Source organism: Lissotriton helveticus, chromosome 2_1 (assembly GCF_964261635.1).
Source record: "Lissotriton helveticus chromosome 2_1, aLisHel1.1, whole genome shotgun sequence".
Classification (NCBI taxonomy): domain Eukaryota; kingdom Metazoa; phylum Chordata; class Amphibia; order Caudata; family Salamandridae; genus Lissotriton; species Lissotriton helveticus.
The window spans coordinates 60,787,922-60,803,571 of NC_136059.1; positions in this window are offsets into that span (position 1 = coordinate 60,787,922).

Genomic DNA, 15,650 nt, shown 5'->3' on the forward strand with positions numbered 1-15,650 from the left:
GGATGTCACGTTTATTTTTGACGCCTCATTACGGTCGCAAGAGTACTTGCAGTATGAGTTCGTTCATCCTGCACCTCTAGCTATGCGACCTTTGGAGGACTTCCATTGCATCATTTACACTGATGGTTCGGCGCTGGTTGCGCATGGCTCTAAACACGCCTACGTTTCCGCATGCACCATTGTGGTCGGTGCCATGGTGAACGATGAGTTTCAGTCCCAGGCAATTCACACGCAGCCTCTGGGGGACTGCACCGCACAATTGTCAGAGCTTCGTGCTCTCTTACTAGCATTGGAGTACGCTGATCCAAGTGTAACTACTCTTATTGTGAGTGATTCTTACTACTGTGTCCAATCTTACAACGAAAACTTGTTCTTTTGGATTCAAAATGATTTTCGTGATTCCAAGGGTAGCACAATAAAAGACAAGATGATCTGGGTTCGAGTGGCGGAGCTTAAGGCTACGTTGCCGCTCGTTTTTGTAATTCATACTCTCTGCCATCAGCGTGTTGGAGTCCACGCTGTCGGTAACTCGCTTGCTGATGAAGCAGCGAAATCAGCGGTGTCTACATACTTAGTTGCAGCAGTTACTCGGTCCAAAAGTAAGATTGATAGTGACATCTTGGCGGCTGTTGCTGCCACTGAGAAGGGAGGTAAACATCCTACGGGGTTCCCTTCGAAGTACACATACCACTTAAGTCCCGAAAAGGTTCCTTTTGTGAAAATTCCTGATGTTGGTGAACGTTTAATTCCCAACGTGGATCGCAGGTCAGACTTGATTACAGCGGCACATGAAGGTGTGGCATCTGCGCATGCGGGCCTCTCGGCCACTGTAACTCAATTACGGCAACGTTTCTCTTGGCGGGGACTGTACAAACAGACGCGTGATTATGTCCTTCTTTGTGACATTTGCCAGCAGATTAAACCTTCGACTGCTGCGCGCCCGCCACAGACACAGTTGTACATTTCCAATAAACCGCTAGGTTGTGTTTATTTGGATCACTGCGGTCCTTTTTCCTCTGATACTGCATATAAGTACATCTTAGTAGCAGTTGATTCATGCACACGCTTTGTGTGGGTATGGCCCCATCGCAGCGCTGATTCACGGACTGTCATTAGAGATTTGCGTGTCTTTGTAGGGATTTTTGCCTGTGGTACCTTCCATTCGGATCAGGGTCCGGCTTTCGCCTCTAAGGCGTATAAGGATGCCATGACTTCGATGGGGGTCCAAGTCAAGTTTTCGTCTCCCTACAGACCTGAGGGTAATAGTGTAGTGGAGCGAATGAACCGTGATTTAAAGCAATCTTTGACAGCATGAGTTATAGGCACTGGCAGAAACTGGCTGGCCCACCTCAATGGCGTGCAGCATGCTCTTAATAATCTCCCTAGAAGGTCTCTGGGTGGGCGGACCCCATACGAAATGCTCTTTGGCATCAAGATGTACGTCCCTGACCTTGACGGTCTAGACTGCGTGGCTCGCGCCACAACCTTTGACGTAGATGAACATTGCAATGTTTTACAGGATCTACAAGAGACCAGAGACAGTCTTGCAAAGGAACATTTGCCCTCCACATCGGATGTTGCGTTGCAGATCCCGGTAGTCGGCTGGCTACCCCAAGTTGGAGAACTGGTTCGAGAGAAGATCGATAACAAGAAAGAATTTGGTCCTTCCTATCGAGCTCCGGTTCCAGTCCTTGGAGTGAAGGGCACAAGAACAGTCATTTTACCACCACTTCCTGGTCGTAAGGAAAACAGGTTTATCTCAATTGACAATGTCAAGGTACACAGAGTGGCAGATTCTTCTTAGCATGACACCGGCAGTTTCCTGTCCTTCCATTGTGAGAAATTCAGTTTTGGCCACTGCTTCTAATCCTGAAACTGAGGTGGCCATCGAATTGCCTGCAATTTCCGGTCCTTTATTGAGTACTTTGCCTGGTACTGACAATGATGAAATAGACTACACTTACCCCACTGACTTATCCATGCCTGATCTGCAAACACGTTTGGCCACAGAATCCAGATTTTCATTTGACACTGTTTCCATTGCCTCGAAGAAACCCTCACGATTTGCGGTTTATGCCAGCTTATTTAAAAAACATTTTTTGATTCCCCCTTGAACATATATTTGGCTGGTGCTTTTTTCAATGTACCTTTTTATGTCAATTGGGTTTGTGTTTTATTTTTTCCGCATTGTAAATGGACACTATGTCGAGGAAAGAACATGCATTCGACATCTCAATGGAACTTTGGCCCCCCTTTCCTCATCACATTCTGCACACAGACTGAAAAGAGACTTGACATTTGTTAACATCACTGCTTGGCCTGTCCTTGATGGGATAGTGTTGGATGCCGTTAGATTTCAAATTCATGGCCCTACTGAGGTTGTTAATGTCCCTAATGTACTTAGAGTTAATATGGGGGATATAGTGAAACAAAACATATGTTCTGATGATTGGGATGTTCAGGCCGTAGAGTCTTTGTTTTCTGATTTGAAATACTATGCTGCCTTTGATGCTGAAGATTTGTACTTAGAATCAGCTAATTATGGTGATTTATTTTGCTTTCAACGTTTTGGCAATCACTTCTTACATAAAACGACTTCTAGAAGGAATACTGTAAATTATACACAATGGGAGCATTGCCCCGCCCCCAAACAATGCAGTTCTAGTACTTTTTTGAAAAAGTACACTTATTTTTCTGACTTCAATCAGTCTAATCCCGAGTCCTTTTATTTCAAAATAACACAGAAGCCTATGTCCAAGGTTAGACTTACCGATACCAAATTATTGTACTCGAAGTCCTTTCTTGATCAGCTGGCTGTTGGCGGCTATGAATTGTGGAAGGAAACTATTGACCTTAAATCAGTTTGGGGTCTGGCAGGTACAAGGCACTGAGGCTTTGCACCGTGCTTGTCTCATCCCGAATCAAATGTTGTTTTTGAATTCCTCTATTTCACAGACAACAGACCGGGCTGTTAAAAGTCCCAAGAATATCTAAAGCTCGCATGGGAGGCAGATCTTTCAGATACCTTGCTCCCAAGCGCTGGAATAATCTTCCGCTGGAACTTCGGTTGGAACCCTCCGAAGTCCAGTTTAGAAAAAAACTTAAAACGCACCTGTTTCAGTAGATAGCTTGGTTGGGAGGAGGGGGGACAGCCACACCACTTGTCATAGCGCGGAGACACGCCAGTGGCGTAATCAGGCGCTTAATAAATGTCCAATAAATAAATAAATAAATAAACATGCTTTGGATTGGCTACTTCTAAAAAATTGAATACTCCAACCATCCCTGAGTTGGAAGAATATTCTGGCTGGAGTAATTATACTCAGTTTTCGATTAGGGACTTGCAGACCCTATTACTGAATGTATCCTTTAACATATCCAGTATGGATCCGAGAGGTTGGCTGGTGTGGCACAGAAGTGCTGATTCATGCCAGCAACGTTTTCTAGGTTTATCTGATGGCTTTACACAGGTCAGACCTGATCCACGTTTTGAAACTAAACATTGGCTGAAACATTCTAAAATGTCTGCAGTTAAATCACATCTTGCAAAGCTGAATGGTGATGTAGATTTAAATGATTTCATAAAAGGCCCGGCTAGTGGTAGATCAAAAAGATGGATATATGCTATTTGCAATGAAATCTGGAAGACATCACAGATTGAGGCAGCGACACGCCTTAGAGCTATAGATCAGGCTAATCTAGAAAAAGTGCTTGCAGTAGTTGACAATAGTATTAACATGCTTTCTTCCCGCATTTACACGTTAGATAATATTGTGTCTTCTGTAGTGGATATTGTGCAGGATGAAGTATCTGTATTGTACCATGGTCAAAATCAATTGCGGTCTATCATGCAATTTGCGTGGACCCTGCAAACGTTGAAATCTGGCAAGGTGCCATGGACCTACATGAATGTCTCCTCTCTCTTTGCCCCCTTTAACTTAACTGACAAGCAGCGCCTGCTTTCCATGCAAGATGCTTCCTTTTCAATGTTACATTTTGAGAGATTAGAGTCCTTGCCTTTTTCTGTGGCAGAAGCCACCGCTGCAATGTGGCTTATCCACGGCTTGATAACATTACCTTTTGCTTTGTATAAATTTACTAATTGTATGCGATATGTTGCCATTGGTCGATATGAACCATTAGGGAGTGCGTTTCTCCATGAAGTCTGGTCCCTTCCTTTTACTTATAGATGTTTGAAAGACGGACAGGAGGTTTATCTGAATGGGGAGGAGTGCACAGAGACACCGGATCATTCATTAATGTGTAGGCACATACAATTACACGGTTCTTGCAACCAGGACCGACCAAATTTAGCCTGTGTTTTAAAAAGGACTCCCGTTCCAGCAATCATCCCGACTTTTACCTTACTGGGGAAGGGAAGTTATTTACTTTTAAATAATGAAGATTGTTGCGGGTTAATTAAAGGTGTTGCTTATGTGGTAACCGTAATTGAGCGTGTAGTTTGCTGCAGAAATGTCCTGTACCCACCCACACATGAAAATAGGGATGTTTCCATCTGGCCCCGCATCCCAACCTCGACAGCAGAGTTCAACGGCATGAGCAGAATAAGAGCTCTATTGTCCCAGAAAGAAGTGGCCTTGAGTTCGGCTCGGGAAACTTTCGTGCTTCACATAGCTAACACCCGGACTGAGGTTCAGGCCCTTTTAAATACTGATTTACCGTTGCATTTCAGCGAGATGGTTCATTCTATCTTTAACGCGTCCTCCACAACTGGGCTGGCGCATTTTTTTAAAACAGTTAGCAGCGGTCTTGTAACTTCATTTGAAAAAAAATTTGGAGTCATCCCTGCTTTCTTCCATTCCATTTTTTCGAGTTTATTTGGTGGATTCCCGGTTTTACTGGCACTAGCGGCAGGCGTTCTAGTGGTTGTTTGCTTCATTAAATATGGATGCCCCACATGTGGAAGGAGCCTCCCAGCCCCTTCTGGCGCAGTTTTGCAACCGGATGCTTGAGTACTATGGCACGCTGCCGCTTGCGATTTTAAGCACGGCATATGGATTATCGTTTCGATTTTCCTACTTCACCTGTGTCCAGCCTGTGTTTCATTGCCTAAGCTGTGATTTTGACTGAGCCATTGATTTGTGTCTCTGCGGACCGGTTTCTCCTGACGTCGACTTTAATCAGCTGATGGGTCCCGTCGTTACTCACGAGTTGGTTTGTACTGGCGAAAGGATTATGGCCTTAGTAGCGATGCATGGACTAATGGGTCCTTGGAACATTCTCGCAGCAGCGCAGGATTTTTTTTGGCACTGAGCTTTCTTGAAAACCCACCGAGTTGTCCTCTGATTGTAATAGAGGCTCCGGTACTAGGAGAACACGTATGTTCTTATCCGCTTTTGAATTGGATGGCTGAACTGTTTTCGGATGAAGACGGTGATTTCATGTTGGAGGCTGTTGCTGCATATTTTGCATATTCGGTCTTGCCTTAAAACCTTTATTGGTTTATGATGATGCCGCCCTTTTCTTTGCATTTTTTCACCTCCCAGTCCCATTGACTTGAGTGCTGTTGAACACTAAAATTGACATTTTGAATTTTTGGTTTGATTCATGTAGTTTTTTCCATCACTTATTAAGATTATCACATTGTTCATCGTTCTTGAACTCTGCTTTCATGAAGTTGCCCTTATCTTATCTTATCTTATCCGTGCTCGGATCATGGGGGGGTGTCATATAGCTACTGTTTATCTTTATAATGTGTTAAGTTAGCATAGGCTTATTAAATGTTTAAACGCCATTTTTCCTTTTGCTACTTCTGCACACGACACTTAATTGTTGATTTAGCTTTCAACCTAGAAGTTTGTTGCGGTCTACATGATAATAATATGTTATTGCTCTGATATCAGCTTTGCTTAATAAACCATGTCTGTCAGAGAGTGCTGAAGCTTCAGGAATAACACGATACAGAATTGTTATGAGGTCTGATCTCCGCACCTTCATAGACATAACATAAGTGCAGCTTCTGCCAACTTTAGGCTTTAGGCGGGTTTTATATTGCTTTGCTTGAAGCACACAAACACACTTGATGCGGTTCGCATGCAGAGAGCTGTTGGAAGCAGATGTGATCTCTTCATACTAAGATCTTGAGGTATGGGCCCGCCCTGCTAAAACCCAAAGAGACCTTCTAATATATTAATATAATATAACAGTTAGGGAGGGTGAGAATTATGTGTGGTTAGCACTTATTCATTTCAGCATAATAGCATGCTGTCACCGTTTGCTTTCTATGGACTAGTAACTATGCTGATAACTTTGCTTCTTATAATATGTTTCCTTGTATTATCTAAGATACTGCGCTTGGGAAAACGTCATTAGTAAATAAATATTTCAAATGTGCACGTGTCCTCATTTACTCCACGTTCTGGGTTGAAATGATTGTATAACGAAAGAGTGTTCATGTGTTCCACGTAACCTGAGGTATTGTAAGTTCATGTTCTGGTTTCTCTAAGCATTGGGAGTTTTGTTATGACCAATGAGACACTGCAGCTAGCTCGTTAAGGGGTTTGTTGGGTACTGAGGTGAGTTTTGGGTCACCCTAATTCGCCAAGCTTCCAATCCTCTGTGCACAGTTCTGTGGGAGAACGGAAACCCTGCTACAACAGCAAGCCATGGAATAGCTAGATTTCTATATGACAAGCAATGCAAATATCAAAAACCACACCACTACATCAACTACCAGAAATTGGACATATAGAGAGTAATCAGGCTTTTGAGGAAGGGTATCTGGTATGATAAAGTGCATCTACGACCCCTTCACTTACGCTCTCACAAAGATAATTATGTCATAATAAATCCCAAACAGGCAGCCAGAATATGGTGTTGAGTTTATTGAGGTACAGCTACACAGCAGAGACAGCAAAATAGATGGCAAACAGCTGGATCCCAACTGCTCTCTCTGACCAATTCAAAAGCTAGAACCCGGTGACAGTGTATACCGGCAACCATAAGCATTCCACATGACAGAGCCTGGAATGCAGAACATAATAACTAAACACAGTATTAGTCATTTAAACTAAAAGCACTATTGACAGAGTATAATATATCCTCTCTTCTCAATAATAAAAAAGCATAAAAAATAAAGACAGAAAAACATAAAATAGTACAAAAATTCACATTTGATATCTTTTAGGAATCACTTTCACTCTTGTGCTCCTCCTAAGAGGAACTTGAGAGGGACCAACAGGCTCGGGAGATAGAGGCACATCTGAAGAACAAGGAAACATCTTTTTTACTTTAACAATTTTTCCTACATTCCACCAGGTACCTCCCTCGACCTGGGCAGCATTTTTTCCCACCCAGGTGACCAAAACAGGTGGACCAAACTTGTTCTCACCATTTTTCATATGAGTGAAAGATTTGATACAGACAAAATCCCACACAAATACAGGTACAATTTTTTCAGACTTCTTCTTGTCAAACCAAGATTTTTGTTTGAGTTGAGAATCAAAAACATTCTCTTTACCACCTTCATAAGACTATGAACATCAGGAACAGACTTGATCCACGTATTCATCCATGCTGGTTTAAAACCAGTGTTTGCTTTTCTCCCTCTCAATAATTTGAAAAGAGAAATTTTAGTCGTGGAGTGTGGCGTGGTCCTGTAGAACCAAAGCATGCTATTCATGGACAACATCACAGTTAGAAGATATTGCCCACCTGATACAGTCTCCCTCAATCCTATTCATATGTTCTACAAGACCATTTGACTGGTGATGGTACAAAACACTTTTAACATGCTTGATGTTGCATGACTGCAAAAATGCAAAAAAGTTTTGAACACAGTGCTGCTAAACTGTGTACCGTTATCTGTCACCAATGTTTCAGGAAAACCTTCCCTCTTGAAGAAGAAATTTATTTCACAAACTTTAACTCAGGCCATTTGGACGCGTAGTATTAACAAAATAATGAAACAAGCACCTCCAGGTAAAATTTCTAGAGTACCTATGATGTCCAACCCCAACTTGGACCAAGGTACAGAAGGACACTCAATGGGATGAAGAGTGGATTTGCTACTTTCAAACCTTTGTCAGCAGACCTGCAAATTGAGCACACATCAACCACTGAATCAACAAAAAGGAGAAGGGGGGACCAGGATCTTGTTGAGGTCCAGTGTGCATGCTCCTCAAGTGCTAGTAGATCAAGATGGACACTGTTCTGTGATAAAGGGTGCATGTATGTGACCCTAATAATAAGGGAGAGGAAAGACTAGAATACGGGAGAGATGAGAAAAGAGGGTGATGGGAGCAAAAGAGGCAGATGTATATCAACCACGTCACACACATCACTGTCCATGGAGGGCCACCAAAAAACAGTCACGGACTCTACTCTTATTAAGTGTTGCACCTAAATGACCCTCATGGGCATTAACAATAATACCTTGTCTACGGCTCTGTGGAGGAATAAGTCTGTCAGCATGTACTAAAATACCACCCTCCATTGAAATTTCAGATTCAACCTTCCAGAAAGGTGCAGGTATTGAGGGAGAACACGATATCAAGTCCAACCTGTCCTGACATACTCACACACTTGTTGTAGAACCTCAACATTCGACAGTGCCTTCATCCAACTCTCTTCAGTGCCAAGACTATGCTCAGGTAAATCAATTGCCGCAATTAGACAATCATCTGAATCCTCTTCACTACAATTTGCAATACCAGACTCTTTTCCATTATCACTCATGGGGAACATAGATAAAAAATCAGCTCTGACATTTCTGCCCTCATAAACAACATCAAACTGGTATTGCATCAGATTAGAAACCATCCTGAGAATTCTCGGAGAACAGCATTTGCTGGTGCCCGCGCCAAGTATGTTGATGAGTAGTTTATGATCTGTCCTTAACAAAAAACGTCGTCCCCAGACTTTGGAACAGAACTTTTCAATGGCCCAAAGACAAGACAATAATTCCTTTTCTATTACAGAGTATTGAAGTTCCCCATTCCTCAGGACTCTAGACGCAAAGGCAACTGTATTTTCTCCACACAGTGAATCTTGGGTCAGAACTCCCCCCAGACCTACTTGACTTGCATCAACTGTAATACAGGTGGCTAATGCAGGATCATAAGGCTTAAGAGCACCACTGTTAACAAGACTCAGAGCTGAAGCACAATGATCAGACCAACAAAAAATCACACCTTTCCTGAGTAGTGAACTAGTAGGATGTACTATAGATGTATAGTTAGGAAGAAACTTAGAATAATGTTCCAGTAAACCCAGCAAAGACTTTACTCCTGTTTTGTCTATAGGTGCAGGGGAACAAATTATTGCATCTGACAATCCTTGCCTAGGTCTAATGCCCTCTCCAGAAATGTGGTGACCTAAATATTCATTTTCATCGCAGAGAAACGTATACTTTTCTGACTTAACAGCCACACTGCGATCTTTGAAAATCTCCAAAACCTTACATAGGAGAGAATTATGTGAAAAAATGTCTTTAGTGTATATGAGGACATCTTGAAACACAAGAACACCATCAATCCCACCTAACATGTTTTGCATGACCCGTGAAGCTGCCAAAGCAAGTCCGAAAGGCATCCGTTTATATTGAAATGTGCCTAAAGGAGAAATAAATGCAGTAAAATGACAAGAGTCTGGATCTAGTTCAATCTGATGATATGCACTGGCTAGATCCAGTTTGGAAAAATATTGAGACCTTCTGACACTTGAAAATAGATCACACATTTTCGGTAGTGGGTGATAATCTATCCAGATTTCTTTATTGAGGGACCTCAAATCCACACAAACACACAACTTGCCACATTTCTTGTGTGCGACGACTAAGGGCGAAAGCCACAAGGAGGATTCTTTAGGCTCAATTATCCCTTGATCACATATAGACTTTAGCTCTGTTTCAAGATTGTCTCTAAAGCTGAAAGGTACACTCCTTAATTTATGTTTGACCGGAAAGGCTCCATCTTTGACAATAATTCTATGCCTAAAACCACAAATGGTCCCAAGCTCAGCTGAAAAAACTGATGGAAAATGATCCTCCCACCTGACAAAGTATTGCCCCTCAGAGATTACTAGAACTTGTTCAGCACATCCAGTTTTGAGATTCATGCCAAATAGGCCTTGGTGGTACCATCCCAAAATGTTCAATCCTTTTATGGCAACATAAATCTTGCCAGAAATGTTCCTATTTTTGAAAATAAGATCATCCTCGATGTACCCAAGAAGATTGATTTTGCGACCTTCGTAGGAGACTGGCGAGCGATCAAGAGGTTGAAGAGATCGGTCACCCCATGTTTTGAAAAATAACTCTTTAGTCAACATAGTAATTCTTGCTTCTGAATCTACAACACATTTAGTGGTTTATCTCCTAGAGAAATTTCCACAATAGGATCAACACATTCAATGGGATCATTGACATTTGAAATGTGATCATTAATTTCAGTAACTACAGAAACAATTTCCGAATCAGATTAACAATCTTACTCTAAGACACATGCAACAGACCATTTCTGATCATTGAATTTCTAATTTTAAACAAACTTTCACAAAATATCCTAATTTTTCACAGTAACTACAAACCACACTGGCACCAGGACACTTAGCCCTCTTTTGAGGTGGAGAATTACCACACCTGTTACACATTTGTTTAAAATTTTGAACGTCAGATGTACTTCTCCATGAGCCAGAGTTTCTGATTTTAGAGTTTTTATGTGTAGACTTTCGAAACGCACTTTGTTTCGGCTCAGAGATAGTTGAGACAACATTAACAGTATCAACATGTTTATCCTCTAACTCTTTCAAAGACACTTTGGTAGTCTCAATACTTTTAGCAATTTTAATGGTTTCATCCAGATCAGAATTAGCAAAAGACAAAAGCTTCTGACGGATTTGCTTGTTTCTGCAATGCCAAGCAAACTGGTCTCTGATCAATTGATCAGTAAATGTTTCATATTGACAGTCAGATGCTGACTAACGTTATGTAGAAACATAAGCATCAACATCTTCACATTCATTTTGATGCCTCTTAAAACGTTTGTGTCGCAAAATCTTCAAACTTGGTTGTTTATGAAACCTTGTTTTAAGTTTTGTAATTGTGTCTTGGTAATCATCAATATCATCTCCAGGAAGATGAACAACTTCAGGAAGATGTTTGAAGATGGATCTTGCTTCGAAACCAAGGGAGTGAAGAAGAAGACATTTTTTCTGTTTGTTACTGAACCTAGAAGCACCAATAGCTCCCAGGTAAGTTTGAAGGGTGTCAAACCAAACCTCACATCTGACAGAAGGCTTTCCTGGAGATGCCAGAAAGGAAGGAGGAGGGGTTACAGAGTGCATGTCTGTAAAGTGCTTACATTGCTTGAAACAGAAAATATAATACACATGCAAAACACTTTTCAATTGCAGATGAAGTGTGCAAATCACTATTTTATGATCTGCTAAAATAAGCACAAAGCAAAAAAATGGTGTGCAGATAACCGTGTATTATGACCACAATATAGCTCTTGAGTGTGCAAAACACTGTTTTATGATCTGCTACAATATAGCACAAAATAAATGGTGTGCAGATCACCGGGTATTATGACCACAATATAGCACTTGACGATAGAGAAGTGTGCTAATCACTGTTAGATGATCTGCTTTAGTGTGTGGATCACTGTCCGAATCCGCTTGAAACAAGATTAAATTAGTTTATGTCTTTGTTAAAATTTTACTGGAAATAGTAGGCAAGTAAGATGACTGTAGTAAGATGAGGACATGTATGGCCTTCATTTCAGTTCATTTTTTTGTTTGAATATTTTTTATTGCAAATTGTATATGAGATTACAGTACAAACTGCATTTCTACACAGGATAAGCATGTATTGTCCCATTCCCTTCCATTGTACATATTAAAGAAAATTAGAGGATTGTAAAAACAGGAATGATTGATTTACAACTACATATATTCAACAACAGTTCGGTAGGATGACAGTATCTTCCATACCTGCCTGCAAACCAAAAGTTCGATTGTGGGGCAACTTTCCAGAGAATAGAAAGTCCAGGAACGAGTGTGGTCTACTGGAAACCAAAGAGGATTACTCCTAACCATCCATTGAAGGTGTGCACCAGTTAGTAGGCGCCACCACATTCGGGAGGAGCCATATGTAATAAAGGGGCTGGTCGGACTAGAGTGTTGCAGTATGTCCGGTCTTGTGTGTCACTCGTCTATGTCCCCATCTCTAAGGTGCGTCGCCTCTCCCATTCCCAGAAGGAGCACACCCATCTCTCGGGATTACAATGTCAGTATGCTTAAATCTGCGCCCACAAACGCTGGGGTAGCCCCAGGAGGATTTGCACATCATATAATATTCAATACCTTATGTGTGATGAATCGAACGTGAAACGTCAACTTGTGAAATAGGAACTGAGAACGCAAGGCAACCTTTGTTGCAGTTCATAGACCGTAATTAATAAGAAAATAGTTGGCTGAGTCGAGCTGTTAACGTGCTAGGTTGCGATCACCAGTAGCACAAGACGTCCGACGCGACATTGCTTAGCAACGCTAAACACGCATTGAAGAACAGCGTAAGACTCAGATGTGATGTGTCACAAATTTGCAATGAAGAGGTCAGGCAACCAGGCAGCTGTGTGCGCATCCCCCGAAGGAGTTAAGCCATGGGGAAAACAAAGGCCAACTAAAAGCTTACGCGGAGACCGTAAAACAGACAGTCCGCATCAGATTTAAAACTGCAATAATATGGTAAGTTCCATTAAACTTTTTTTGAAGACATGTAGAGAAACAATTAAAATCTTTATGATGTGTGGTAAACACGGTGTGTCGAGGAGAGAGAATGCCAATGTGATGAAATATAAATGGGACAGTCTTACTGCTTTACTTGAACTTGAAGTCTTGACTAGTAGTAGAAATAGAACTTGCTTTGCACGCTGAGTTCGTTGTAAAGCTGTATAGCATAGATCGTCGCCACAAAAATTGAAATAATAAACTACAAACAAGCAGCCAGAATATGGTGTAGGATTTATTGAGGTACAGCTACACAGCCAATTCAAAACCTAGAACCCAGTGACAGGCAACCAGTTTGTTTTGGATAACGCCACACCACAAATAACACCTCAAAATAATATCCAACATATCTGACTACACATATGTGTTATTTATATACAACATACCAACCGGCATATGCTGTCAATTTGTCCGATTGTGTTGATACAACTGGAGGGGGCCGTTCTGTCCTCTGTAAATGGCATGAAAATCATCTATTGGTAATGCTTTAAGGCTAGAAAAGGTGCCATTCGTTAATTATCTATCTCTATGCCAGAATACCCATTTGGCAGCAGAAATGATTCTTGACAAGAAGTAGATTATTTCACTTAATGTATTTGAATGTTAGAGGAAATGTCTTTTATTAACACATGTTATGCTTCTAGTACATATATACTTTTTAAAGTGATAAACATATAAAATGTTAATATATATCATTAGTATAATGCAAAACCAAAAAAATCATAGTTTTACTACTAATATATAAAAATATATATTTTTATGAAAATATTATAAACATATTTGTATTCACTGAAAAAAAACATAGGTTTCAGGCACGTTATATTTAGGAATTAGCATTTAAAAAACCTTAGAAATTCACTGAAAAAACCATAGGTTTCAGGGGTGTTATAGCTAGTTGGAAATTTCACTTGTACAAAACCATTGAAATTCCCCCGTTATAGTTAGTTCAGCTAACTATAACACGCGTGCCTGCAATGCACTGCTGATGACGTCACATATTACATCACTCATGACATGGTCAGTGACATGGTCAGTGACATCACTGATGAAATCTCAAATGACATCACTGATGACCATCATTCTCTAAACCATAGAACACCGATACTATTACAGCAACACTATTCTGTGCACTATGGATGTAGACCTCTAATCAGCTAAATAGCATTGATACAGTCTTTTAAATACTCAGTTAGTATCTATATAGTCTAGGAATCCTTCTATCTGTCCCATGCAGTTGTCCATTCATCCATCCAGCACTATCTACGTATCCTATAACATCACCAATACCTAAGCACTTATAAATTGAGCACGCACTCTCTTTGCAGCACTGAAATTACTCCAGTTATTAGTCATATACTTAAAGAATAGCCTAGCCACTAATATAAGTGCAGGTACAATATTTTGCACACTATGCATGCAGACCTTTAACCAGCTATATACTATTGATACTCTCTTCTAAATATCCAGTTAGTACCTATGCAGTGTAGGAATCCTCATGTCTGTCCGATGCATTTCTCCAATCATACATCCAGCACTAGCTACTTATCCTATTACTCCACCAATACCTAAGCACTTATAATAACTGATTTTTTTTTGCCATTTTCTGATATGTACTACTGTCAAGGTAAGATTAAGTAATCCAAACAGTATCAATGCACCAATATATTCAGCTGTGAACTATATATATATAAACCCCAAACCAGCTACTTAGTAAAGTACTACCCATGCAACCTAGGAATCCTCCTGTCTGTACCATGCACTTCTCCAATCACCCATCCAGCACTATCTCCGTATCCTATCACTCTGCAATACCTAAGCACTTATAATTTCAACATGCACTCTCTTTGCAGCACTGACATTATTCTAGTTACTAGTCATGTACCGACGGAATTACCTAGTCAGTAAAAGTACAGCTACAATATTCTGTGCACTATGCATGCAGACCTCTAATCAGCTACATAGCATTGATACAGTCTTTTAAATACTCAGTTAGTACCTATGCAGTCTAGGAATCCTTCTGTCTGTCCCATGAACTTCTCCATTCAACCATTCAGCACTATCTACCTATCCTATCAATCTGCCAATACCTAAGCACTAATAAATTTAGCATGCACTCTCTTTGCAGCACTGAAACTACTCTAGTTATTAGTTGTATACTTAAGGAATGACCTAGCCTCTAACACAAGTGCAGGTACAATATTTTGTACACTATGTATGCAGTCCTCTAACCAGCTACATACTATTGATACACTCTTCTAAATACCCAGTTGGTACCTATGCAGTCTAGGAATCCTTCTGTCTGTCCCATGCAGTTCTCCATTCAACCATCCAGCACTATCTACGTATCCGATCACTCCACCAATACCTAAGCACTTATAAATTCAGCACACACTTTCTTTGCAACACTGAACTAACTCCAGTTATTAGTTTTAAGGAATGGCGTAGTCACTAACACAAGTGCAGGTATAATATTTGTTACACTATGCATGCACACTTCTAACCAGCTACAAACTATTGATATGCTCTTCTAATACCCAGTTAGTACCTATGCAGTGTAGGAATCCTCCTGCCTGCACCATGCATTTCTCCAATCTCCCATCCAGCACTATCTACTTATCCTATTGCTCTACCAATACCTAAGCACTTATAAATTCACTATACACTCTGTTTGTAATACTGTAATTATTCTACTTACTAGTCATGAACTTATGGAATGACCTAGCTATTAACACAAGTACAGCTATAATATTTTGTGCACTATCCAAGCAGACTTCTAACTAGCATCATACTATTGATACACTCTTCTAAATACCCAGTTAGTACTCATGCAGTGTAGGACACATAAAATATTCTTTCCATAATCCCTACAAATCTCTAAGCAGATACATACTATTGGTTTA